Source organism: Protopterus annectens, chromosome 13.part0 (genome assembly GCF_019279795.1).
Source record: "Protopterus annectens isolate FY-2018-M chromosome 13.part0, PAN1.0, whole genome shotgun sequence".
NCBI classification, from domain to species: Eukaryota; Metazoa; Chordata; order Ceratodontiformes; family Protopteridae; genus Protopterus; species Protopterus annectens.
The window spans coordinates 1242492866-1242519267 of record NC_056747.1 but is presented as its reverse complement, the minus strand read 5'-3'; the positions used below and the strand labels follow the sequence as shown (position 1 = coordinate 1242519267).

General features: G+C 41.5%; 1 long non-coding RNA gene across 1 annotated transcript in view; it reads left to right on the top strand.

Moving 5' to 3' along the window:
- Positions 1-8646: 8646 nt before the first annotated feature.
- LOC122788231 overlaps positions 8647-26402 on the top strand; it is an 87463-nt gene continuing 69707 nt past the window's right edge. Inside the window, exon 1 of the long non-coding RNA XR_006362621.1 lies at positions 8647-8825. This is a non-coding gene — a long non-coding RNA (uncharacterized LOC122788231). The remainder of the gene's footprint in view (positions 8826-26402) is intronic.

The following is a 26402-nucleotide window of genomic DNA, read 5'->3' as shown; positions in this document are numbered from 1 at the left end:
GGAAACTAGCACATACAAATTTAACTCATAAATGCAGTAGGTTCAGAGTTAGTAGCAGCATGTATAGAACTACTTACAAGGATAACAAATCAAAGATGTTTTATTACAGTTAGAAGTGATGAGCTAACCATCAGTGCAAAGGTGTGTGGAGTTCTGTTGCATTATTTTAACAAATTAATTGCAACCCCCCCCCCCCTCAAAAAAAGTGAAATGCATCCTTTGGTGGTGAGGGTTTGTGGGCCTGATGATCTCTAATGGACAGACCCCTTGCAGAGTCATAGCATATGGTTGCTGGGTTTGCTTCTTCTCTGCGTCACAATGTAGCATGATAAACAGAATGTGTACAGACTTGTCCCTGTCTTGATTGGAGCACTTGTTTAATGAAATCTGCATGGATTTCACCCTTTCCTTCCTGCCAGTCACCCCCATAATGCAACATGGACTGGATGAACTATGTATCTGTACATGTTCTGAGGTAGACCCTATCCCAATCTCTTCTTACAATTAAAATAAGAAGGTGAACAGCGCAATTATCTGAATACAGCTCAGTGATGGCTGTTAGCTGATTGGTGAACTAGGTATTTTCCTCAGCCAATTATGGTGTGAGGGTCATGAATACTATTCCTATCCTGCCTGTCAAGGGTGAGAACGGAAAATAATTTTATAAACAGGTCTTGCTTCCATTGGGTGCTGTCCTGGTAGGTGTTTTACTATTTGCTCATCATGATCTGATTCACTGTTTGCAGATGGTCTATTTTTTGTTCCTTCTACATTTGAGCTCCATAAATGATTGATGTTTTGCACTGGCAAGCATCACATTTCTTCTTGATAGCATTTCTTAGCATTTGCAGGAGTTGTAGAGTAGGCCATCCCTTGGTATGTCTTTCATCACTGCTTATCTAACTACTGTTTTAGACTGGAGTTTTTATTTCACTTCAAGTGTTTCTTCTGCATGAAGAGATGTAGCAGCTGACACTGCTTATTCTATTGGTTAACCAGTCGACCTGCAGAGATGCAGCAGCTGACACTGCTTATTCTATTGGTTAACCAATCAACCTGCTAATCAATAGATAATTAATGTACACTGTGCATGCTGATGCTGTGCTTTAAGCAAGCAATAATGCTCAACAGGGTGTGTGTTACTGTGTAAATAACCCTGCAGTATCTGGGCTCTACACCCCTGGAAGGGCGTTATTTACACAGTAGCACACACCCTGGAGGGCATTATTGCGCTTAGAGAACTGTCTGTCTGTAATATTGCTGTGTTTTACTTACCTATTTTTTTATTACTATATTATCTTTTTTTTTCCATTTTTGATGTAAAATAGTTCCTCCACCTAATGTTTTAAACTTGCTGTAGTATATGTAAATGGCGTTGTAGAAGCATTTCACATCTAAAGTTTTATATTTTTTTAAATATCCAGATATTTACTTTATTTTTTTGGTCCCTTACTCCTAATATATATGGTTTGGTGCTAGTCATTGCAGACTGAAGTCACTAAATAATGATATACACTTGGGTTTCAGACTTTATTTCCTTCAGAAAATTCATGCTAACACAAATCCTGTTATTTAAGCAACACTGCAGTCTTAAGAGCAATATTTAAAATTTTTATCTGTTTTTGATCGTTCCCCCCTTATTTTAGGCTTTATCCATATTTCTTGAGCTAAGAGGTTGAGAGGTGTATACAAATCTTTACTGCTGCTGCCAGGGCAGGGCATTATTTACACAGTAACACGCCCTGCTGGACATTATTAGTTGCTTAGGATAGTAAGTGGACTATAGGGAGAGTTTTTTCAGAGTTTTTCATAGTCTGATCTTATTTTAAGTTTTGCCTTCAGTTTGACCATATAGCTTTTCTACTGACCCACACATTGCATACTGGTGAGAGCCCAATGGTCAATGTTTTTCTGTTTGGAGTGAGGGTCAGGAACTAGGTGTGGTGCCATAATCAACAGTGGGGATTGGGATTGTGAGATTTAGACTTAGCATCTCTACTGTGGATGTGATGTCTGCATCATGTTTCTATTGGGGCTTGTGTGAATGCTTCCATGAATACTTTCACCATTCCAAGTGTTATGCACAGCTAATGCAGTCATGGTTGTCTCCAACCTCCCTTTGGATCAACTGTGGACCCTTTCTCACCTGAGGTAGGTGAATCTATGTTACCTGCTTCATTTTTATCTCTGAGCCAGCTTCTCCAGTATCTGAGATGCTACTTAAATGTGGGTCATGTGGTGCATATTCAGGCCTGTATCCCTCTAGGTCATTGGGACAGCTAGATTTCATACATTTTTTTATTCAGATTACTGTGTCATGGCTTTTTGAATCCATTAAATGTGCAGATTTGGATCCAGTTATGCTTTGTCACTGCATCTTGTAGCCAGGCAAAAATAACTTCTTTTATATACATAGCTCAACTCACATGTCCTTCATTTGACATCAGGTGTCATATGATGGCCAACTGGTCGTACTTCCAGTGAGCAAAGTGACATTGCCGTAACCTGTTGAACATAGACATAGCCAGAATTTTGGGAATTGTACACCAACTTGTAAATCTTCCAGGAAGTAGTCACCCCCCCTCCCCCAACACACACACACACACACACACACACACACACACACACACACACACACACACACACACACACACAAACAATTTTAAGAAGGATCCACTGCAGCATGCTTGTTGTATGCTTTGCTATACCTTTGTTGTTGAGAACCACCCCGAAACAGTAAGTTGTGGAAAGTTTGCACCTCTACTGTCTTTGTTTTAACTGACACTCTGTGTGTAGTTTTGAATATAGATCAGTACCATATTATCTTATCAGCTTGTAACTATAAGAAGCAATATTCCTGAGGAACATTAGGACAAACTGCTGGGGACTATACTGCTTCTGTGTAGTGAGGATTTACTCCATATAGATGTGTATTTTAGAGTAGATGCTAATGAAACATAGCTCAGAGGCCAATGGATTTATTTTCACTTTTTTGTGCAATAACTTGTGCTATAACTGAATTACCATCTGAGTCACAGACCCATGAGATATATTATTTATTTTCCAGGAATTATCACAATCACATGCACAAAACAGATGCTAGAGGTGATTCTAAAGTGTGGTAACTACCATTGATTTTTCTTTTTTTTTTCTGTGTGAACACACTAACACAGAAACATCAGTGGTCTCAAAAACCTGTCCAAGTATTTTAGCCTTACTTCTCTGCCTTGCATTCATTCTGTGTTTCTGCTGTATTACAGATGCTCATTAACGCAATTCTTGCCCTGTCTTGTATCATTTCTTTGCAATGCATTGTGCTGCCTTTCCACTCTCTCTTTGAAGTAATAATTCCTTAGGCCTGTCTTAAACTTTGTTCCCACCACTTGCCTGAGTTTGCCACCCCCCCCACCTACTTCCTGGCAATGTGGTCCACACATATAATTTTATATAATATGTTTCCCCAGTTTCTGTATCCTTTCATTTGGTTTAGTTTCTCCAAGTATTTTGGGTTTCCTATTATGGGAAGAGACCCACTCCTAACTCGGGGTACAATTAAAGTTCATGAAATTAGTATTGATTCATTCTTTGATGTTAGCCAAGAGTGTTCTTCTCAGTACTTGCAATATGCCCAGAATTGCCTCCTTCTCTAATTCATACAGGCTTACATGTATTGGTTGCATATCTAAATATCATTGCAAATTCTTTTTTGTTAGACCGATTTCTCCTATTGGATTAATGACAATTGTTCAACTGCTGTAAATGTCAAGAGAGGAAAGATCAAACCCTAAACTTCGATACAGAAAATGTTGATGTATAGGAATAAATGTGAAACCTGTAGTGTGTGACTGAGGTATAATGGGGGTTGGGTAACTGACCCCTTCCCTGCTGTTATGTGATCTTGGAGCTCATATAAATAATTAACAGGGAGTGTGGGAAGCATAAAATAAAATGTATTTGTTCTTTTTTTGCTTTTCGAATAAATGTTCTGGATGTTCTTGTTATGACATTGACTGGACATTCGGGATATTCAATAAAATGACATGAATCCGCTCCTACTACTACTGGGATTGTCTGAGTATCTTTCTTCCACTTTGCTCTTGTTTTTGCTTGCAAATCCTGATATTTTAGAATTTGTGTCTCTCTGTATGTAAGCCTGCAATCACTTGGTATATCAATGTCAATGATCAATGCTATTTTTGTCCTTTTCTCATGGGCTACTGTATCTGGCATGCTTGCATGTATTTTGTGCACTGGTGGCAACGTGTGATCTCATGTGATATAAAGTTCATCATTCTCTAAAATGCTTTTTTGGTTCACGTCTCCAGTGCCTCTCAGCTACTTTCATATTGTATTGTTTGCACAATTAGTAGTGCAACAGTCTTGCCACATTATTGTACCTTTCATTATACAGATCCATGAGTGTATCACACCTGGCAACAAGATGTGTGACTGTTTCCAATTCTTTTTCACAGAACCTGCATTTGTATGTTTCTCCCACCTTTTCAATGGACTTTGTAAACCAACATGTATGTAGCCCACTATCTTTGGCTGTCATTATTAGACTTTCATCTTTTGCTTTTAACCCACCTCTTCTTAACTATTCTTGCATCAGATCTTGGTCAACATGAAGTTGTTTGAGGAGATTTGTGTACTTGCTACTATATTTATGGCTTTACCACTTTTTTTTCCTTCTCATCTGATCCTTTTCCGTATATTCTTTTGTTTTGGCACATTCAGCTTCTGTCTGATTTATGTCTAATCCTGATTTGATTTTCATTCCAGCTTGGCAACAAAATGTTTCTGCTAAACTAAGCCAAGATGTCATTTTAGGCTTCTTCTCCTCATGTTTTAAAACTTCCACTATGTTTAGAGCTGATGAGGTTAGGAGATATGTTTGCAGCCTCATAATTGTAGATCTATATATGTAATCAATCTTGAGGAGGCCCATACCTCTATCAGAGCAAGGAATCTTGGTATAGACTGATTTTATATATAATTTGATAATCATGAAGCATTTTTCTTGTTTTTGTGTACAGTTTATAGGTTGATATGTATATTCTAGGCTAACAACAACTAGGGCCTTTATAAGGCTAGCCATGCAACCCATTTCAGTTATGTCCCTATGTATCATGAGTGTTTGTTAAGACGGGTATGTTAGGTAGTTTCTAGAGGTTATGTGCTGAGGTATGTTAGTTTGGGCATTACTGTCAGCGTCTACCACAGACATGGGGGGCAAGCCCGAGGTGAAGTTCTAATTTCCCATCCATCGGTTAAGGTTAAGCTTAAATAGGGTTAGGGATGGACTCTTCTTCACATGGATGGGAAGCTTGTTCCAGATCATAGGAATCCTCTGAGACACATATCTGTCTTACCAACATGTCTTATTTTTGTCACAAGCAAAATTTAAATCCTTAGATCTAGTGGTTCTGATGTTGTTCATTTTGTGAATGTGTAAAAGGTCTATCAGAGCTGTATCTGAGGATGCCTTGCGTTCAAGGCATAGCTCACCTCTCAGTAACTTGTAGGAGACTGAGTATAGAGAATGGGCTTTAAGGCGATCTGTGTAGGACCAATGTGTTTATACTCTGGATTCTAAGGAACCTTGTGGGCATTGCAACTGTTGCATATGTCTGGTGAGGTACATATTGATGAGACATTATACTCAGTGATAGATTTGATAAGGGCTGAATAAAGTGGCGCCGTGATTTTCTTGGACCTGGAAGTGATGCCTTTACTTATACGTTCGGTGACACAGAATGATTTTCTCACTGCCTTGGCCACATGTTGTGTAAAGGCCAAATTACTGCCCACATATGTTCGCAGACCCCTGACTACCAGGTCAGCTCTTAGGGTTGTCTTATCAACAGAGTAATTAGCCTGGGTGGCAGTTTTTCCAAAAAGAACTATAATGTATGTGTTGGCCTTGAGTTTTAAATACTTTTTTCTTTCAGTATGACATGTCTAATGTTCTCCATCTCCCATTGTATGTTAGCCCATTCCTCCCTATGTATCATTATTTTGGTAGCTGTTCTGTGTATCCTTTCTGATTGCCATATCACTTTTTCTTTGTATGGTTATTTACTGGGATACAGTATTCAGATATGGCCGAACCTGTGCTCTGTCCATGTCTATGCCACTTGTGTCTCTTTTCTTGGCTACTCATTCCAACACTGGTTTAACTGCGTTTGTTCAAGGCACCCTACCTTAATAATTTTTATATACTGAGAATCGTAACTTGAAAATGCTGGGGAGACGTTATGCCTCACACACCCTTATACACAGTAAACTCTTTAGTTTCACAATAATGGGGTCGAGTAAACAGTGACGTGCACCATAAGATGAATAATGGAAATCAATGCAGTTTTGATAAAATATGATGAAGAGAAATTGAAGTAATGCTACTCACATAAACTACAGTCATTGGAGTAAAGGAAAACCAACAACAACCTCTTGGCTATTTCTAAGTATCTTTCGTTATTCTGTATGTCTATTTATGGTATCATCTATTGACTGGTTGGGATACTGGATCTCCATAGGTCCTTTTCATGACTTGCTAGATAACAATAATAGCTAGACCTGGCACATATAATGGAATGCTATAATAATAAAGTATGTGTATATATGTGTGTGTGTGTGTATATAAAAAATATATATATATATATATATATATATATATATATATATATGTATATATATATATATATATATATATATAATTATACAGTGTATGCAGCGTGTACAGTGTTGTTCTCAGTAGTTTGTGCTTGGCTTGTCTGAGCCCTATGAGTTCTTTCCACTGCCTCCTTACTGACTTATCAGTCTATCCACTTGTCATTCCCAACACCATTCTTCCTGTGTACATTAGTACTCTTCCCTTCTGTTCTTCCATAAATAATGACCTCTCCTAGAAAATTAACTCAGCAGTTCTGCTTGTCCTGCAACCCTTTCATACCTCTTCCCCTTCCTTTCCCAGCCCTTACATGTCCTGGCTTGCTTACATCCAGTCCCCAAACATACCTGACGCATTTATTTTGTTTCTGCGTCACTTCCATGCGCATTGCTGTCTTCATTCCTACTTCAGGACCTGGGATATCCTTTGATGTTTTCTTGCTGGCCTTCTTGTATCTCCTTCTATTCCTACTTCTGATTGTTCTGCTCATGCCAGTTATAGTTGTCTTTGCTTTCCCCTTTTGTGAATGTTTGCTGTATTTTATCTGCATTGTCTCCTTCTCCATATGAAGGCTCCTAGGTCTTTCCTTCTTCTTTTCTTGTTGACTCCCCCACAACTCTTCCCCTGTAGTTGTTTGCTTCCTTCAGTGCTATACTATAGTTTATTTACCTATTGCATTTTGTTAACTGGATTCATACCTCTCAACCTCTTAGTGCAAAAAATCTCGACAAACCTAAAATTGGGGGTGGGGAGGCAGCAAAGAATGAAAAATATGAACAGAGTTTAAACATTACTCTTATAAACTTGAAAAATTGTTACAATAACAGGATTTGTGCAAGCATGTATTTTTCTGGAGGATATGAAGTCTGAAACTCAAATGTATGCTATTAATTAGTGACTTAAATCCTTGGTGATTTGCCAGAAAACCACACATTTTATGACGGACAGACCAAAAATATGAGTCAAAAATCTGGACATTCTGCAAAAGCTAGACAGTTGGGACATTTGACTAGGTCTGTCATACTGAGTTCAGACTCAGGTGGGAAGGGAAAGAGTACAAACCTAGAGACAATTTATTTTATTAAAATATCAAATCAGACTAAACAGCAGGTCTTTGGGATGCAACCAGACTTCCCAAAGTAAGCAGACAGAAGGAGAAAACATCCTTACCTACCAGTCGTAGTGGACACTAGTGTCCTGTACCACAGTAGCTATTCTGTCCAATCTCTTCAACTAGACCTCCAAAATGACATGGTCTTCCTCATCTTGTGGATCTACAGCAAACACTTAATACTTAACTCCAGCCATTGCTGCACTAATGATAGACTGGCATGTCACAACCATGTCCCCTAACACCCTGTGCCCAGGATGGCTGCCCCCTTCAGACTATCTATGCTACCGTTCTGAAACTATATAGATTTTTGCCTTTCTCCAGGCTGAAACTGAAACTGAGCAGTGTTGATCAGTGCTTTACCCAAGTCAACAAATTAAATAAATAAAAATAAATCAATAAATCCCTTCTATTACCTTGTACTGCTGTAGTTTATTTGATAATGCTTCTGTGTTTTTCGCTTGTTATGCTGTACCTCCTGTGCTGTGGCTAAAATGGACCCTCTGTGGATCAGCCCATTGCCCTGGTCAACAAACCTAAATAAATAAAATAAAAATAAAATCCACACTCAACTCTAAAAGTGTCCAAAACCAAAAAAAAAAAAAATGTGAACCAAAGACCCTAGAAAGATATAAATAGCACTATATAAACTGTATCAGTAACTACTGCATCAACGTCTTTAAAGTTTGTGCTCCTTTTTAAAATCATTCCTAAGACATGATATTACAAATATAACTCAAGTGCTCTCTGTGATGACGCATGTTTGTTAGAATAAATCTGAAGTAAACTAGGGGGAAGGGAAGGCCCTGACAAACACAAAAGAGTACAGTCAGCTGTTGGACCTTGCCTTGTATTCATGTGAGCATTAAACCAAGTGTTGGAGCATAATCTTCTGCGGCTGGATTTTGTAATCCGAGCAGCACAGACGGTCAGAGTAAAAATGCTTGTGATATAAGCGATCTCAGAGTTCTGCTTTTCCCACAACACAACTGTTATGATTACAGCAGGGAAGAGGACTAATTTAAGGTTATAATAAATTACAAGGTAACATACTGTGTACTTTATTTTTAAATCAAAAACTACATTTTATGTGGAATTACGTTTTACAAAGAAGCTGCATATAACGTTTTCTTTTGATCCCAGCAATTTGACATGTCACTTCATGGACCAGAAAAGTTTAATTACTCCTTAAGTATTTTAGTCTGTGCCTACTAGGTAAAAGAGAGAAATGCCTTTCATTAGGTGTGGTCTGGAAGCTTATGGTCTGGTTAAGTGAGTTGTTTATAGAGCGGTACAGTATTAAAGGTTTGTAGAGCGGTACAGTATTAAAGGGCATATTGCAGGAATGACATCCACATCTGTAAGATATAGCCTGTTTGTTTTTGCACTAAGTAATGCTGGTGGCCTTTCTGCCAATTAAACAGTTCAATCTGTCAACCTCATGTCAGATTCCTAGGGCTGTTTATCTATCCTTTTGCTTTATCTAACCGACACTAAGAAATTTATAGTTTAGAGGATTAAATCTCATTTGCTAATAAACTTCATTCTATTGTCCTGGGTTTGATTCCCTTAGTCTTCCATTTAGACACAGTCAGCCATGGTGGTGCAGTGGTTAACATTCTCACCTCACAGCAAGAGGTTGTTTGGTTTGATTCTCGGTCAGAGTGCCTTCTGTTCAGAGTCTGTATGTCCTCCCTACAGTTAAGTGAGTTTTAAAAATATGCAGTATGTGCGTGTGTGTGCCTTCTGTGAAGGTTGGGTGCCGGGCTGGCAATTTGACATTGTAAAAACCCCATTGCCAATCAATCTGTGGACCGGTGATCCACAGTAGCAACCCCTAACGGGAGGAGCTGAAAGGCATTGCTTTAGTCTTCCATTTAGATACAAGTGTTCATGTGATACTAGAGAGTGCTTTTAGGCTACCCCTGAAAATGGGCATAATGACCTTACTTAATTAACAAAGGGATAAAATGCAAAAAAGTCTCCATTTCATGGGATAGTGCACTGACAGAGTCATTGTACTCTGCAGACAGGAGAATTGACTGTCAGCTGGCTAGCATGTTTCAGGCAGGAAAGAGTACGTCTTTTTATTTATGCTTTATGTAACAATGCATGTTCTATAAGGTAGTTAGAGGAAGGGTGTCAGAAGCACATCATCCATGAGGGGAAAAGCAGCTACTACTACTGTCCCTCCTTAGCTAATTAATGCAGGAACTGCTCAGCAAGCCTTTCTTCCTCTTGCCTTTTCTTTGTGTGCAGACAGCACCTTGGGAGTTAAGTTCATAATAACCTCTTCAGTTGGCACTGTAAACCTGTGATTTAAACTTTCCTTATTTGTTTTAAATCCACTAAGAAAGGTTTTCCTGGAAACCAAGTAAATATGCTGCTATGTCTTTCGGAGGTGAGAACTTATTTTAGTATTAAAGCATCAGTCACAGACTGCATCTGTTACAATAGATGAATGGCTAGGCAGAATGAATTACAGCTGTTAACATCTTTTTTTCAGGAAGTGAAAGAAATCTGAAGCACTTATTTCAGTTGTGCAGAGACTGTGAAAGTAGTCACTAATGCTTGCACTGCCTGTTTAAGGCCACTGGTTTCTAGAATGGTGTAAATGACAGTAAAAAAAAAAACATCTAATAAATAAACATTATCAGAAGCACAGTGAGTGTCACTGTGGCTATCTGGTAGATTCTGGTAGCCTCTAGTCCCATTAGATACTTAGGGCATTGATTATATTATTGAGAGATATAGCATACTCCCATGACTGCTATGCTGCCTTGGTGCTGCTTTTCATCTTTAAACATTAACACATTTGAACAGATGGTAAAAATGCTGACAACAGGTAGAAACGTATTGGATATAATCATGATAAGCATCCCTGCCAGCTCTACTTGCCTGAATGTTACTCCCCCTTTTTGCCATGACCACAATGCTGTGACATTCCTAATATGCCTAATATGCATCAAAACTAATAATAAACAAAATGTTATCTTTATGGAGCTCTAAACTCCGGTTTTGTGTCAATTAACTTTTACAACTTATTGAATTATTTACAGCTCACTACAATATGTCAAACAACTGCCTTGAAGAATTAATTTCCGTGAAGCATATAGTAGACATTTCTGCAATAAACCTAAGTGTTGGAATAACAAAAGCAATAAATTACTAAATCAAAACAAAAGAGTGTAGAAAGCCTTCAAACTTTACTTAAACCAAACACAAAGAAGCTATGTTATGTAAAATGAAAGTACAGTTGTGTAAAATCTTACCTTAACAGTAGATGACCTTCTCTTCACTGTCGAAGTATTCTTTACTACAGGGATTTCCCGCCTAGGGCAGCCCGACATTTGTCCAGTATACCAAAGCCTTATGATCTTGTATGCACCGTACAGCATACATATACTCTTTGCACAAGATGTAGGGCATAAAAGTAACATACGGATGCAGTTACTCAGAACTGAATTGCCCCAGTAGAGAACAGTTTCCACAGGACAAAGGAGTCCATACAGATCCAGAAGGAGAAAATGTGGAAGAGAAAGTGGAGACCTTCAGCCAGAAGGGAATCCAAGGCAAAAAACAGAACAAACAAGAAAGGGTTGAAGCGAATACTGCAACAGTGAAGAGAAGGACATCTAGTGCTATAGTAAGATTTTAGGCAACTGTACTGTGCCCTTTTATATCATAGTTACAGTGTTCTTTACTACAGGGCGAATCAAAAAGCTCAAGAAACAGAATGGGAGTTGGAAGGCTGAGAAGAGCCGTCAACAAACCCACACAAAATGGCTCTAGAAAAATCTACTCTGGCCCCAGAGACCAAATCCACTTTATAAAGCTTAGTAAATGTATGCACTGAAGACCATGTAGCAGCTTCAAGGATGAGAATGGTATCCAACCCCTTGAAGAATGCACCAGAAGAGACAACAGCCCTAGTGGAATGAGCTGTAACAGAAGTAGACAGAGATTTGCCATGAAAAGTATAACAAAAAGAAATAGCCTTAGATATCCAGGAAGAGATGGTTTGCTTAGAAACAGCCAAACCCAATGTCCTGGGATGAAATGAAACAAAATATCTGGTCAGATTTATGAATGGCTATAGTTTTATCCAAATAGTACCTGAGCTGTCTGTGCAAATACAAGGAATGCAAGACTCTCTCACTAGCAGACTGTGGAGAAGGGGAAAAGGAAGGGAGTTGTACTTATTGATTCGAGGACAACTAGTTTACTACCTTGGGCATAAAAGAAGGAGTAGTACAAAGGGACATCCTGTCCCTGTTAAAAACCAAAAAAGGAGGAATGGCTATAAGGGCCTGGAGCTCAGAGACCCTCCACCCAGAAGTAAGAGCCAGCAACAAAACAGTCTTCCAGGTACAATGTTGCAAAGAAGCAGAATCTGCCCACTCAAAAGGAACCTAAATCAATTTTTCCAAAACAAAATTAAGGTTCCAAGGAGAAGGAATAGGTTTCCTTGGAGGCCTAAGATGCAGGACGCCTTTAAGAAATTGTTTGACCTCAAAACAAGAAGCCAAGGGAGGATTCAAGGGCAGACAAGCAGACATGGCTTGACAAATGGGCCATCACAGAAGAGTAGACCAAGCCAGACTGGAGCAACTCACACAAATAGGAGAGGACCAAAGGGTTTCTGTTATGAGCATGGCACCAGACAAAAAATCTTTTCCATTTGGACATATACGATTTTCTAGATGAAGGTTTCCTTGCCTTCTGTAAAACCAAAGCATGTGAAGGTGCTTGAGAGGGATCAAAACCTTATCACCCACAGGTTAAGCTGAAGAGTGAACAAGTGAGGCTGGATGAGAGACTCCTTTTCCTGTGTGAGGAGGTCCAACCAGTGAGGCAACTTGTGGTGATTGCCCCTGGCCAGGTGCATTAAGAGGGGGAGCCAGTGCTGTCTTGGCCAAAAGGGAGTCACTAGCAAAATTTTTGTGACGTCCAGCTGAATCTTCTGCAGATCTCTTGGAAGTAGCGGAAGAGGAGTGCAAGCATAAACAGACATCCTTCCAAGGAAAAGAAAGGGTGTCCATCTCTCACAGCAGGCAGCATGGCAGCATGGCACTCTAGAACAGAAGAGAGGGAGCTGCCTGTTCAGAGGGTTGGCAAAAATATCTACCTGAGGAATACTCCACTGATGGACAATGTCCAGAAACACATCTCTGTGAAGCATCCATTCGTGAACCTGTGTTTTGGACCTGTTCAAGGAGTCTGCCTCTAGATTGTGCTCTGAAGGAATGTATACTGCCTGAAGAGTTAACTGATAACTGAAAGCCACTTCCCAAGCCTGAAGAGTCATCCTGCAGACGAGGTAATATTTTGTGCCTCCCTGCTTGTTGATATACTACATCACTGTAGTGTTGTCTGTGTACACCTTCAAGGGGTCTGGAGAGAACATGGGGTGAAAAGTTTGAAGGGCCAGAATTAGAGCTGTCATCTCTTTGATGTTGATATGGTCTGACTTCTGATGGGGGGCCAGGGACCTGAACTTTTAGGTTGACCACATGAAGCCCCCCACCCCATGTCTGAGGCTTTGATGAACAGTTCTTAAGATGGGACTGAAGGCTAAAAGGGCAGGCCTTGGTTGACAGTAAACTGTTGAATGCACTACACAAACTCTTTTTTTGACAAGGAAGGAGAGGAACACTGAAATCTAGAGGGTGGCAATGCTGCAGCCAAACTGACTTGAGGTACCATTGAAGCTTCTGCATATGCAGTTTGACAAGAAGGAACATTGGAATAGAGGAGGCCATGAATCCCAGGGCTTGAAGATGCTCTCTCTTGCTGTAATGGCTATCAGTGGAAGAAGAGACTGAAAGAAGGTTGTCAATGACAAAACTGTTTCAGGTGAAAGAGAGACCACCATTGGCATTGTCTGAATCCTGCATCCCATGTACACATGATCCTCAGAGGGAGTCAGGATGGACTTTAGGAAGTTGATAGTGAACCCCAGACTTTGAAGAAGGGAGAGGGTGAACTCCAAATCCTGTAAAAGGTGACTGAGAGAAGATTCCTGAAGCAGCAGGTCATCTAGATAAGGAAAAATCTGAATCCCTTGGAGCCTGCAGAAAACAATAACAGGAGCTAGGTATTTTGTGATACCCTTGGGGCAGTAGAGAGGACAAAGGGAAAAGCAGGGAACTGAAAATGAGAGGAAGAAACAGAGAAATGTAAAAACTTCCTGTAAAGAGGGTGAATAGGGATATGAAGGAAAGCATTCCTCAGATCCAAAGACACCGGAAAAGCCTGGGGTAGCAAAAGAGGAAACAGGGTTTGAAGAATAAGCATCCAAAAAGAGGGGACTTTGAGAAAAGTGAGCAGGGAGAGATCTAGAATAGTTTTTCAAGTGCCTTCCTTTTGAGAGGCCAGGAACACCCTGGAATAAAAACATTTTCCACTTTGGAAGGGGGCACATGCTAAATGTTTCCTTGGTTCACTAGGGATCCTAGGACCTCTGGGAAAATGAGGAAGTTGCTCTAGAGGAGGTTGAGGAATCATTGAAAAAGGAGGGATAGAATTCCTTACGATGAAGTAACCCTGATGGATGATAGAAATAGCCCAAGAGTCTGAAGTGATAAGAAGTCAATTTGGAAAAAAAGGGAAAACCAAAGGGATAAAGGCACCGGTTCTAGGGGGACAGATTCTCAAAGAGAAGTAGGCTTATCAGATAAAGGAAGCTTCTGGGCCACAGAAGTCTGAGAATCCTTAGCAGAGGAGGCTCGCCTACCTCCCTTCCTGCCCCTGGAGGCCTGGCGGGGCTGTCTGCAGACAAAAGCAGAAATAGAAGGAAAATTCTGATAGAACTTAAGGACAGGAGAGACAAAATATGTTTAAGGCCCTGCAAGGCTTTGCCTTTCTCTTGAAGAGACATAAATAGTCTTCAGCAGCAGTCCCAAAAAGATGTTTATTATCCAAAGCAGCATCCAACAACTTGGCCTTAATGTCCTCAGGTAAAGACTGGAGATGGACGAAACCAAGAATAGCACCTAAAGACTGGAGATGGACGAAACCAAGAATAACACCTCATGACAGGCCCAAAAGCTGCAGCCCTAGAAGAGGCATCAGTAGCATCATGGCTACACTAATAGAGTGGTGAGCCACTTGTGAAGCAGAACCTAAAATAAATAAGGCAGAAGATTTGCCTCAGAATCAGGCAGGTCAGAAATAATGTGAGAAGCCTGAGCAATCAAGGCCAGATCATATCTGGTCATGTGGGTCTGGTAATTATTAGCCTTAATGGCCAAAGTAGAAGCAGTGCAAATCTTCTTACTAATCTTCTAATATATTCCATAGTACCTGAATACAAAAGTGACCACCCCTTTCAATCTATCTTGCTGTTTTAAAAATAGTGAAACTTAACTTTTTAGACAGGTAAACTTTCACGTATAACTCCTCTAGTGCACACTGCAGTGTTTAGGATAAACAGTTTTTTCATCTTACCTTTAAGCATCTATTGCAAGGCCACCAGTTATTGGAGAGCCCACATTCTGCCTCTCAGTAGTCATCTTGGGATTAGTGCTTCTGATTTCTCCTGGTGAGAGAAGGAGTGCAGTTACATTATTTCCTGGAGACTACTGATCACCAGAAAGCCTAATAACTGCTTTATAGGTGACAGCTTGGAATCTGTGCTTATATTCTGATCCTGATGAGAGTAGGAGCAGAGTGCATTGATTCCTGACTTTTTCTGGTTGGAGTCTGAGTATCTCTGCTTAACATACCTGACTGGTCCGATTGCTATTTAAGGCATCTACCAGAAAAAGGCTACAAGCCTGCAGACCCTTGCATAATCTGGGACAAGACTGTGGATCACTAAACAGGCCGTGGCCTGGTTCTCTTCTTGGGATTGGTGCTAACATTTTGCTTCTGGTGAGAGAAGAAGTAAAGGAGTATTGTATCCCAACAGAGTGAAGCTGTGGTGAGACCAGCATTAGTAGTAGCCATTCATGTGACTCCCCTCTTTTCATCATTCTTGACAAGCTAATTCTTTATTTTTCAGTAAGTACTACTTGATCTCTTTCTAACTTCAGAATATCTTCCTAAATACTTCATCCTTAAATTTTCAGGGTCTATGTATTAGTTTCCCCACAAGTGTTTGGCAGTGCTCTGTACAGACTCAGACACCTTGAGTACATTTTTCCTGTAAAAGGAAAATATAAAGAAACAGCTCCAGTACTTAGTAATAATGACTATCCCTCCTGGCATGTCTAAAGGTCAGTTCCCTGTGCTTTCTTCTATTAACCTGGTGAACTTGGACATTCTGAGGCAATGTAGCAACTGCCTCATGCACACAGACAACCCTCTCCTCTTACCTCCCAACACTCATACTTGTGAGAGATGCACTTATATATCCAAACTGGGAAGCCATGCACTCTCAAGCCAAGACTGGAATAGCTGGTGAAGAGGAGAAGGTCAACACCTGCACCACTTCACATGCAACACATAGGACTCCAGAACAACCACCATCCCAGCCCTCACATAAAAACACAAACCACACACCCACTTTTGTGGAGGATCTCAATAGAAATCTACTGAAACAGCAGAGACCTCCAAGGCAGAAACGTACTCAACCACCACAACACAGCACAAACCACTAGACACATAGCTCACCTACACAGTGTGCCCCTCAACCTAAGCCCCTAAGGCAAAACAGCTTGCCCAATACACTAATCATTGGTGACTCGATAGTGAGGCACACTGATGTCCCACTCACTAGGTTGAATAAGGAGAAGGTAACAGTCAGCTGTCCGCCAGGTGCCAGAATCCGACACATAACACACGCACTCAGGTCAGACGACAACAAGTACAAGTATGACTCTGTCACTGTCCATGTGGGTGTGAATGACCTGAGACGCACCTCCCTGGACTACATGAAAAGAGACATGGAGGATCTCTTGGATTATGTGGCCCAGGCAGGTATGACCCTAGCCCTGAGCAGCATCCTACAGCCACCCAGAATGATACTGCAGTACAAGCAGAAAAATGATTGACTTCAACAACTGGCTAAGTTTCTTGGTGTCATTCTAAGGGGATCCAGTATGTGTCTGCTTGAGATAACATGATTGACAGACCTCGATGCTTTGCCAGAGATGGCCTGCATCTGTCACCCCTGGGTTTCCAGATACTGGCTAAAGCTCTTGGCACCCGTATAGTGCCTTTTTAGGCAATGTTCCAAAGACCAAATTACCACTGTAACAGCTATAAATAAATGCAATCTGAGGGTCATGCTGCTCAGTGCTAGAAGTCTAAATCTCAAGATGCACTTGCTCAAAGCACTCCTCAAAATGGAGAACATCGACATTTGTGCTGTAACGGAGATCAGGTTTAAAGCAGCAGAAAGCACCCCTGCGCTACCAGGCTATAACTCATTCCACACCTTTCAGCCCCAGAACATGGACCAAAGCTCCAAAGGTGGTGGTGTCTCCATATTCATAAAGGATATGCACACCTCCAGACTAGTAGCCTTCAGGTACATCTAACATTGGGTAAGACTGTGATTCAAATTGTAGCCTTATATAGGTCCCCAATCATGTCCCAAGACTCTCACTCCATGTTCCTAAGCATCCTGTAAACTATTAGGCTTCAACCCAACACTCTCATACTAGGTGACTTCAACTACCCCTCCATCAACTGGGAAAACTACTCATGCACCAATACACTGGCCCAACGCTTCCTAGAATTCATCAATTTCAAAGCTCTGGTCCAGCTCATTCTTACCCCTACTAGAGGAAGCAACATCCTTGACCTGGTTATTACTAACATGGGCAACCATTGCTCTACAGCAATAGTGAATTCCTCCCTGGTTAGATCTGACCACAAACTAATCACCATGGAAATCCACATCTCACCCACACCTCCCGCAAAGGTAACCACCATGAAAAACTTCTACAAAGCTGACTTTGGGCTCCTAAAAACATAGGTGGGTAACTTCATGGCACCCGTGTCAATGGAAAATAGATGCATGAATGCCAAATCATACACCAATGCACTGTGCGAACATGTACATAAATGCATGGAACTAGCCATACCTAACAGAACCAAGATGCTCTCCTCCAAAAAAAGGAAGCCAATCTGGAGGGCCCCTGCCATTAATAAACTCTACAATAGAAGGAAGAAACTGTTGCAGAAAAAGGTGAAGTCCCAAAACTGGAAAAACTCCCTTATTAGCCTCAACAAAAGGTTGAGATCCCTCATGAAAACCTCTAAAGCCAGTTATGAAGGCAGAATTGCGGCAGACACTAAAAACAACCACAAAGCCTTCTATAGTTATATCAACAATCTCCACGACAATACCCAGGTTTGTTCTGAGTTACTGCACAATGGTACCTCCTATACTGAGCCAACAGATATTGCCAACTTACTGGCCGACAGATTCAATGCCAACTTTATCCCTCTCTCCCACCCTGAAGGATCAAGCATAATACTGGAGGAATGCCAGCCACCCAGCATTACTGCAGCACAGGTTAAAGCTGCATTGTCCAAGGCCAAGAATACAGCTTCCATGGGATCCAACAATAACCCTGGATGTGTTCTACATGAACTACAAAGTGAACTGGCATCACATCTGTGTGTCCTGTTCAGTCACAGTCTCACCACAGGCTTTGTCCCTACCGAATGGTGCACTGTTACAGTAATCCCTCTCCATAAAGGGGGAGCAACTACAGAGCCTGGGAATTATCACCCCATTAGCCTGATGAGTCTGATATGTAAAGCTATGGAGCGCATCATCATGGACCTAATTAACAGGGATATAGGGAATCTGTAAACTCTAGATCCCACGCAATTTGGTTTTGTGAAAGATAGATCATGCCTGCTCAACCTGGTTGACGTCTTTGAGTCAGTCACCAGAGCTGTGGATGAGGGCAAGGCAATTCATACAGCCTACTTCTATCTGGCTAAGGCCTTTGATACCATTTCCCACACAGGAATTATTGATAAACTCACCAAACTAGGCATCAACCCCTATATCACTAGGTGGGTTGCAAATTGGCTCACAGATAGAACCCATAATGTGAAGTAGTGGACTCCAAGTCAGACTACTGACCAGTCACAAGTGGAGTCCCACAGGGATCAGTCCTGGTTACTCTCCTGTTTGGCATCTACTTCTCAGAAGTCCAGGCCAACATGGGGGGACTCTGACGATTGCAAGCTGGGAGCCATTATTAACTCCCCAAGTGATGTAGACATCCTACAGAAAGGCCTTAGTGAGACCATTGACTGGTGTCGAAACCATGGCCTTAAAATTAATGCCAAAAAATATGTCCTCATCCCCTTTGGGAAAAACTCAGTTCCCACTAATTACCACATCGATGGGAGCCCAGTGAACACTGAAGGCATTAAAAGAGAACTGCGGACACAGGTTGACAGCAACCTCTCCTTTGACCACCACATTGCCACTGTGTTCAGAAAGTCCTTCTATGTGGCACATCTCATTACCAAGGGTTTTGCGTCCAGGAAGAAAGAGGTCATCATCTCTGTCTCTACTTTTCCCTCATTAGACCAATCATCGAGTATAATGCCCCACTTGGCATGTACCTCACTAGACAGATGCAACAGCTGGAAAGACCACAAAAGTACCTCACAAAGAGAATCCTAGGCCTTAAACAATGTCCTACATGGACAGACTCAGAAAACTCCAGCTATTCTCTGTCTCATATCATCTACTAAGAGGCAAACTCTGCTTGAATTACAAAGCCATGTCTGACCCAGCTCTGTTAGAAATGCTACATCTAAAGAAATCCCAATCCCGCCACACCACATGCTCCAGAGACCTCAACCTCATTACCACAATCAACAGAACATGCTGGAGGGACAGATTCATAACCCAGAGACTGCCCATGCTCTGGAATAGACTTCCCCTACATGTCAAGCAGAGTACCTCACTGGCCCTCTTCAAGAGAAATCTTGATGAGTGGATGGGAAATAGAAAGTTCATCCCGGGAATCATTCCAGTGGCTGTACTTGATAGAGGCACTGGGAACTAATGTCGGGTGGCATAATGCCAGGGCACTTGTATGGGCTAGGCTTGTAAAGGCTCTAGGGCCATTAGCTTAATACACACCTAAGAACCTATTACACTACTATCCTTGTCAGAAGGCAAAAGTTTGGAAAAGAGCAAGAGCTTGAAGGTTCGTCAGAAGAGACTGACACTGCAGTAGGATCTGCAGAAAGACTCTGGAAAAAAGTGACAATCCTCAGGGACCTTATAAGAAACCTATCAGGTTTCTTAGGAGTAGGAGGCTGAGGATTAGGAGACTTGGAAGCAGCAATGAATCCTCATCTGAGGTATCTGGTTCCCTAGGCCATTTAGAAGGGGTAGAGGTCCAAGGAGGAGCAGGGAAGGAAACCCCTTGAGTAGGCTTCAGGGCCATGAAGGGAGAAAATAAGTCCCGAGTAAACTCTTAACATTCCTTTTGAGGATCCTTAGGACAGACCAAAACATGCTTCATCTTTTGTTTTTTCTTGGGAAGGAAGTCAGCCCTAACAAATATCAGAGGTTCCAACCTTTGGCAGGATTCAATAAGAGTACCCAGAAACTCCTCCCTCACCATTGTCTGCAGAATCCCTCTAGGACTCTCCAAAATAATCAACCACAGTTCCCCCTCAGTGTCTGGAGCAGACACCTGCAAAGCCTCAGAGGACATGAAAAATGATGGATCCATACCAGCCTCCAACAGGGTATTGACAGAGGAATCTAATGTAGACACCAAACATCCTACAGAGCTATTACTCACTTATCTGATAACTAGGTATCTGACACTGCAACAAGGCATTTAGACTAATGGCCAATAATGGCAATCTGACTGTTGTCGAAGAAGTTGGGGGTAACTGCATTTGTACATCACTTTATGCTCTACATCCTGTGTGGGGAGCATATGTGCGATATATGGTGTATACAAGATCATAAGGCTTTGGTATACTGGTTTAACGTTGGGCTGCTCAAGGTGGGAGATCCCGATAGTAAAGAATTCTATAACAGTGATACAGAAGGATATCTTATTAATACTCTGAAAATGCCAGTCTTTTTTGTGGTGAAACGTGATATAAGGATAGGTGAGAGTAAAATAGCCTTTTATAAACATATCTGAAAAATTAAGAGGAAGGAGCATGACTGTTGTGTGAAAAGTAGCACACATAATTTGAGCATATTTCAGGCCATAGTGGGGGAACCTCTTCCACTCCTACTCCCTGCAACGTAATCACGCCTGGAATTACAGTTTATAAACTGTAATCTTATAAATCATAGCTACCTTCAAAAGTAAAGAGAAATTTCATAGACCACAAAGGACCGTGATTGCTTACGGACAGGTTGTAAATTGTCTGAATGTTTTCTTGGTAACAAACAGCCCCTCTACCTCACTCTTCCTATGGCTGTTAGTAGAAATGGTTTTCTTTCAAAAAATTTATCATTTTTGCATTTGGCAAAACGATTCAAAAAAACTTTATTGTCATTTAGGACCACACATGTGCAGCCTAAATGAAATTACAAATGTCAGCTCACGAGATAAATGCAGTGCAAATAACATAGATACAGCGACAGCGGTATCAAAGAATAACATAAGAAAGAAAATAACACGTATGAGATGCAAGAGGTAGTTCACATTACATAAACACATTCAGTACCCATTATCCAGTGATAAATAATAAATAAATACCCATGACCAAACCCCTACGTTGTTAAGATAGAGGATAAATACAGACTAGTGAATAGCAGCTGTTTACTTACCGTATTGCACTTGTTAACCTTAGATGTGACTCGGTATAGTCATCATATTGCATAATAGTAATGATGGCGGTAATTGATCAGAGTAGCAGGATTAAATGAAAAAAAGAGGCTTCAATGTATCAGGTATTATGGTTGGTGTCCATATTAAGAAGTCTCACAGCTGTAGGATACAAACTGTTCCTGAATCTGGTGGTCCTACAGCGGAAGTTGCGGTACCTCCTTCCAGACGCGAGTTGTGAGAACCAGTTGTGGTCCAGATGGGTCGAATCAGCAATTGTTTTATGTTGTCTTTCTTGCTCTTGTAAAGAAAAGCTCCTGAATCGAAGGGAGGTTTGTGCCCAAGATTTTCTTAGCCACCCTCACCACGCTCTGTAGTTTCTTCTTCTCAGCAGCTGTGCAGTTGCTGAATCATGCTATGAAGTTGCTAGTGAGGACGCTCTCAATAGCTCCCTGTAACAAGTGGTAAGAGCAGACAGTGGGCGCCTGGCCTTTTTGAGCTTCTCAGGAGGTGAAGCCTCTGTTGATCCTTCTTGACTATTTGGTTGATATTAGCAGCCCAGGAGAGGTCATCAGAGATGTGAAAGCCCAGGAACTTGGTTGTTTTGACTTTCTCTACCACCTTCCCTTTGATAGTGAGTGGCTGGTGAACTGTTGCCTTTCTTCTGAAGTGCATAATCATTTCTTGGTCTTATTAGCATTCAGGCCCAGCTTGTTCCTATCACACCAGGCAATCAAAGTGTTCACCTCATCCCTGTAGTTATGTTCATTCCCACCACTAATGAAACCCATGACTGTGGTATCGTCAGCGAATTTTATAATATGGCTTGACTTATGTTTTGCAGTACAGTCATGGGTGAGGATGGTGAAGAGCAAGGGGCTAAGCACACAGCCATTGTGAACACCAGTATTCAGGACTGCGTTGAGAGGTGTTGTTTCCAGTGCATGTTCACTGAGGTCTACCAATCAGAAAGTCAAGAGTCCAGTTACATAGGTGCTTGTTTATCCCGAGTTTCACAAACTTATCTACCAGTTGCATTGGTATTACAGTGTTAAATGCAGAACTGAAGTTGATATACAGCAGCCTTATGTAGTTGTCCCTCCCTTCTAGGTGTTTTAGTGCAAGGTGTAGTCTGACTGATATAGTATCTGCAGTCAATCTATTTGCCTGGTGTGCAAACTGGAGTGTATCGAAGGACTTAGGCAGACTCGCAAATAGTTGTTTCTTCACAATCATCTCAAAGCACTTCATGACGTTTGAGGTTAAAGCGACAAGTCTGAAGTCATTGAAGCAGGCAGGATTGGGTTTATTTGGAAGTGGGATAATACTTATTTCCTTGAAATATGAGGGAACTTTCTCCATAGCAAGGGATGAGTTGAAGATGTCTGTCAGTACCAGACATAACTGATCAGCACACCCCTTCAACACCTTGCTAGGTATGTTGTCTGGTCCAGCAGCCTTCCTAGGATTCACCTTCTTAAGCTGAAGTCTCACCTTCTTGAAGTTTAAGGTAAGCACTGTCTCCTCTTTGTCAGTGTTTGTTTTAGAAGGTATGGTGGTGTTCTTCTCCCCAAATCTGCCAAAGAAGGAGTTCAGTTCATTTAGGAATTCCAAGCTGTCATCACATATGGGCGATTTGGTCTTATAGTCTGTGAGCTGCTGTATCCACTGCCATAGGCTTCTTATGTTCCCCATGTCTTGGAAGCAGATCTGAATTTTCCTTCCATACTCCCTCTTTGATGTCCTTTTTCATATTTGACCTGGCCACTTTTAACCTTTCTTTGTCATTTGCCTTGAAGGCTGTGTAAAAAAAAAGCAAATGCTAAAAAGCAAAAAAAGTGCAGAAAGTACTGTTAGCTTTATACACTATTGATGAACAACTAAAAGCTAACAAAATAGTACATTGGAGTTCTTGTTAATGACGCTTTTCCATTCGATACCTGTACAGCCACTATCATTTGAAAAGCATATGGAGTTGCCAATCTGATCCTCTGGAGGGATGTGTGCTGTGGCAGGAGGATAATTGTCTCCTTGTATTCAACTCTTAACAGGCCAACTATAGAATACCACAGCCCATTGCATAATCTAGTAATGTACCATCTGGTTCCTTAGCAAAATAATCAATGGTCTTCAAAGCTTGTCTTATGACTTCTGCGGTGGTGCAGCGGTAGCGTTGTTGCCTCACAGCAAGAGGTTCTCCCGTTCAGTTCTCGGCTTGAGTTGGGAGTGCCTTCTGTGAGGAGTCTGCATGTCCTCCCCGTGGTCGAGTGGGCATTTGAAAAACATGCGTTGAATGGGTGTGCCTTCGTTGAAGGTTGGGCATCGGGCTGGCAACTCGACACCATACAAAACAACTGCCAATCATTAGCGGACTGGATTTCCACTGTGGCGACCCCTAACCAGGAAAAGCCGAAAGACAAACAACAAAACTTCAAAGCTTGTCTTATAGTCAAAGACCTGAGCAACTCTCTCTCTCTCTAGTCTCTTACTCTGTCACCTTCTTAGAGAGCTGTGGATGACATCTAGAGCATTAATTGTCCCCTTATTTGAAAAATTTGGTTTAAAATACCTCCAGGTGACCAAACACAAGAGAACGTCAGCTTGAATAAAGATTAAGATCAATAGCACCAACAGCATGGCTCAAAAATGCCCATTAAACTCAGGCCATCAACCCATACCTTCAAGAAGAACTGGATAGCTGCATGTGCACCGGCAAGTTCAGATACAACATCTGGAGAATCAAACTCCTCCAGTGTTCAAAAGCCTTGAGCCTGGTCACCATACATGTAAACCTATGAACCCACAAACTAAGCTCCATTTTGTCTCCCAGTAAACCTCAACAGTCATGTAGTAGAGAACATGTTAGCTTTACTGCTATCATGGACAACATTTCAGCATCACAGACGTAAGTCTTGTATTGTGTAATAAATGTATTGCTTTCTCTTTAAGTTGCTGTTAGCTCCCATAGGTGCAAGGAGTGTTTTATTTCAAAGACCACAGTCCCATTTTTTCCACACAGTTACCCATCCTGCTCCATGCTGAACTTAAACTCTTTCTTTGCATGGAGGGTACAGAAGGCCAGCAGAAAGAGGCCCTGAAAATTTATTCTCTTTCGGCTGTTCCCGTTAGGGGTCACCACAGTGGATCGTCTGTTTCCATTTCTTCCTATCCTTTGCATCTTGCTCTGTCACACCTACCACCTGCATGTCCTCTCTTACCACATCCATGAATTTTATCTTACGCCTTCCTCTTTTCCTCTTGCCTGGTAGCTCCATCCTTAGCATCCTTTTCCCAATATACTCTGCATCCCTCCTCAGCACATGTCCAAACCAACACAATCTCGCCTTTCTGGCTTTGACTCCAAACCGTCCAACCTGAGCTGACCCTCTAATCCTAATCCTGTCCATCCTCATCATACCCAGTGCAAATCTTCACATCTTTAACTCTGTCACGTCCAGCTCTGACTCCTTCCTTTTTGTCAATGCCACCATCTCCAACCCATATAACATAGCTGGTCTCACTACCCTGTTGTAGACATTCCTTTTCACTCTTACTGGTACCCGTCTGTCACAAATCACTCCTGACAATCTTCTCCACCCATTCCACCCTCTCTTCTTCACCTCTCTTCCACACTCACCGTTACTCTGAACTGTTGATCACAAGTACTTAAACTCATCCACCTTCGCCAACTCTACTCCCTGCATCCTCACCATTCCTCTATCCTTCCTCTCATTCACACACATATATTCTGTCTTAGTCCTGCTGACCTTCATTCCTCTTCTCTTTAGTGCATATCTCCATCTCTCCAGGGTCTCCTCCACCTGTTCCCTACTCTCACTGCAGATCGCAATGTCATCTGCAAACATCATAGTCCAAGGGGACTCCTGTCTGATCTCGTCTGTCAACCTGTCCATCACCATTGCAAATAAGAAAGGGCTCAGAGCTGATCCTTGATGTAATCCCACCTCCACCTTAAACGCATCTGTCACTCCCACTGCAGACCTCACCACTGTCACACTACCCCCGTACATATCCTGTACCACTCTTACATACTTCTCTGACACTCCCGACTTCCTCATGCAATACCACAACTCCTCTCTAGGCATCCTGTCATATGCTTTTCTGTAAGTCCACAAAGACACAATGCAACTCCTTCTGACCTTCTCTATATTTCTCTATCAACACTCTCAGAGCAAACATTGTATCTGTAGTGCTCTTTCCAGCATGAAACCATACTGCTGATCACTAATAATCACCTCCCTTCTTAACCTAGCTTTCAATACTCTTTCCCATAACTTCAAGCTGTGACAGATCATTTTCATCCCTCTGTAGTTACTACAGCTCTGCACATCACCCTTATTCGTAAAGATAGGTACCAAAACACTTTTTCTCCACTCCTCAGGCATCCTCTGACTTTCCAAGATTTCATTAAACAATCTGGTTAAAAACTCCACTGTCATTTCTCCTAAGCACCTCCATGCTTCCACTGGTATGTCATCTGGGTCAGCAGCCTTTCCATTCTAAATTCCTCTTCATAGCTGTCCTAACTTCCTCCTTGCTAATCTGTTTCACTTCCTGATTCACTATCCCCACATCATCCAACCTTCTCTCTCTCTCATTTTCTTCATTCATCAGCCCCTCAAAGTACTCTTTCCATCTCCTCAAACACACTCTCTTCGCTTGTGAGTATGTTTCCCTCATTATCCTTTATCACCCTTACCTGCTGCACATCTTTCCCAGCTCGGTCCCTCTGACTAGCCAATTGGTAGTGGTCCATTTCTCCCTCTTTAGTGTCCAACCTTTCATACAACTCTCCATATGCCTTATCCTTAGCTTTCACCACCTCTCTTTTTGCCATGCTCCTCATCTCCTTATACTCTTGTCTACTTTC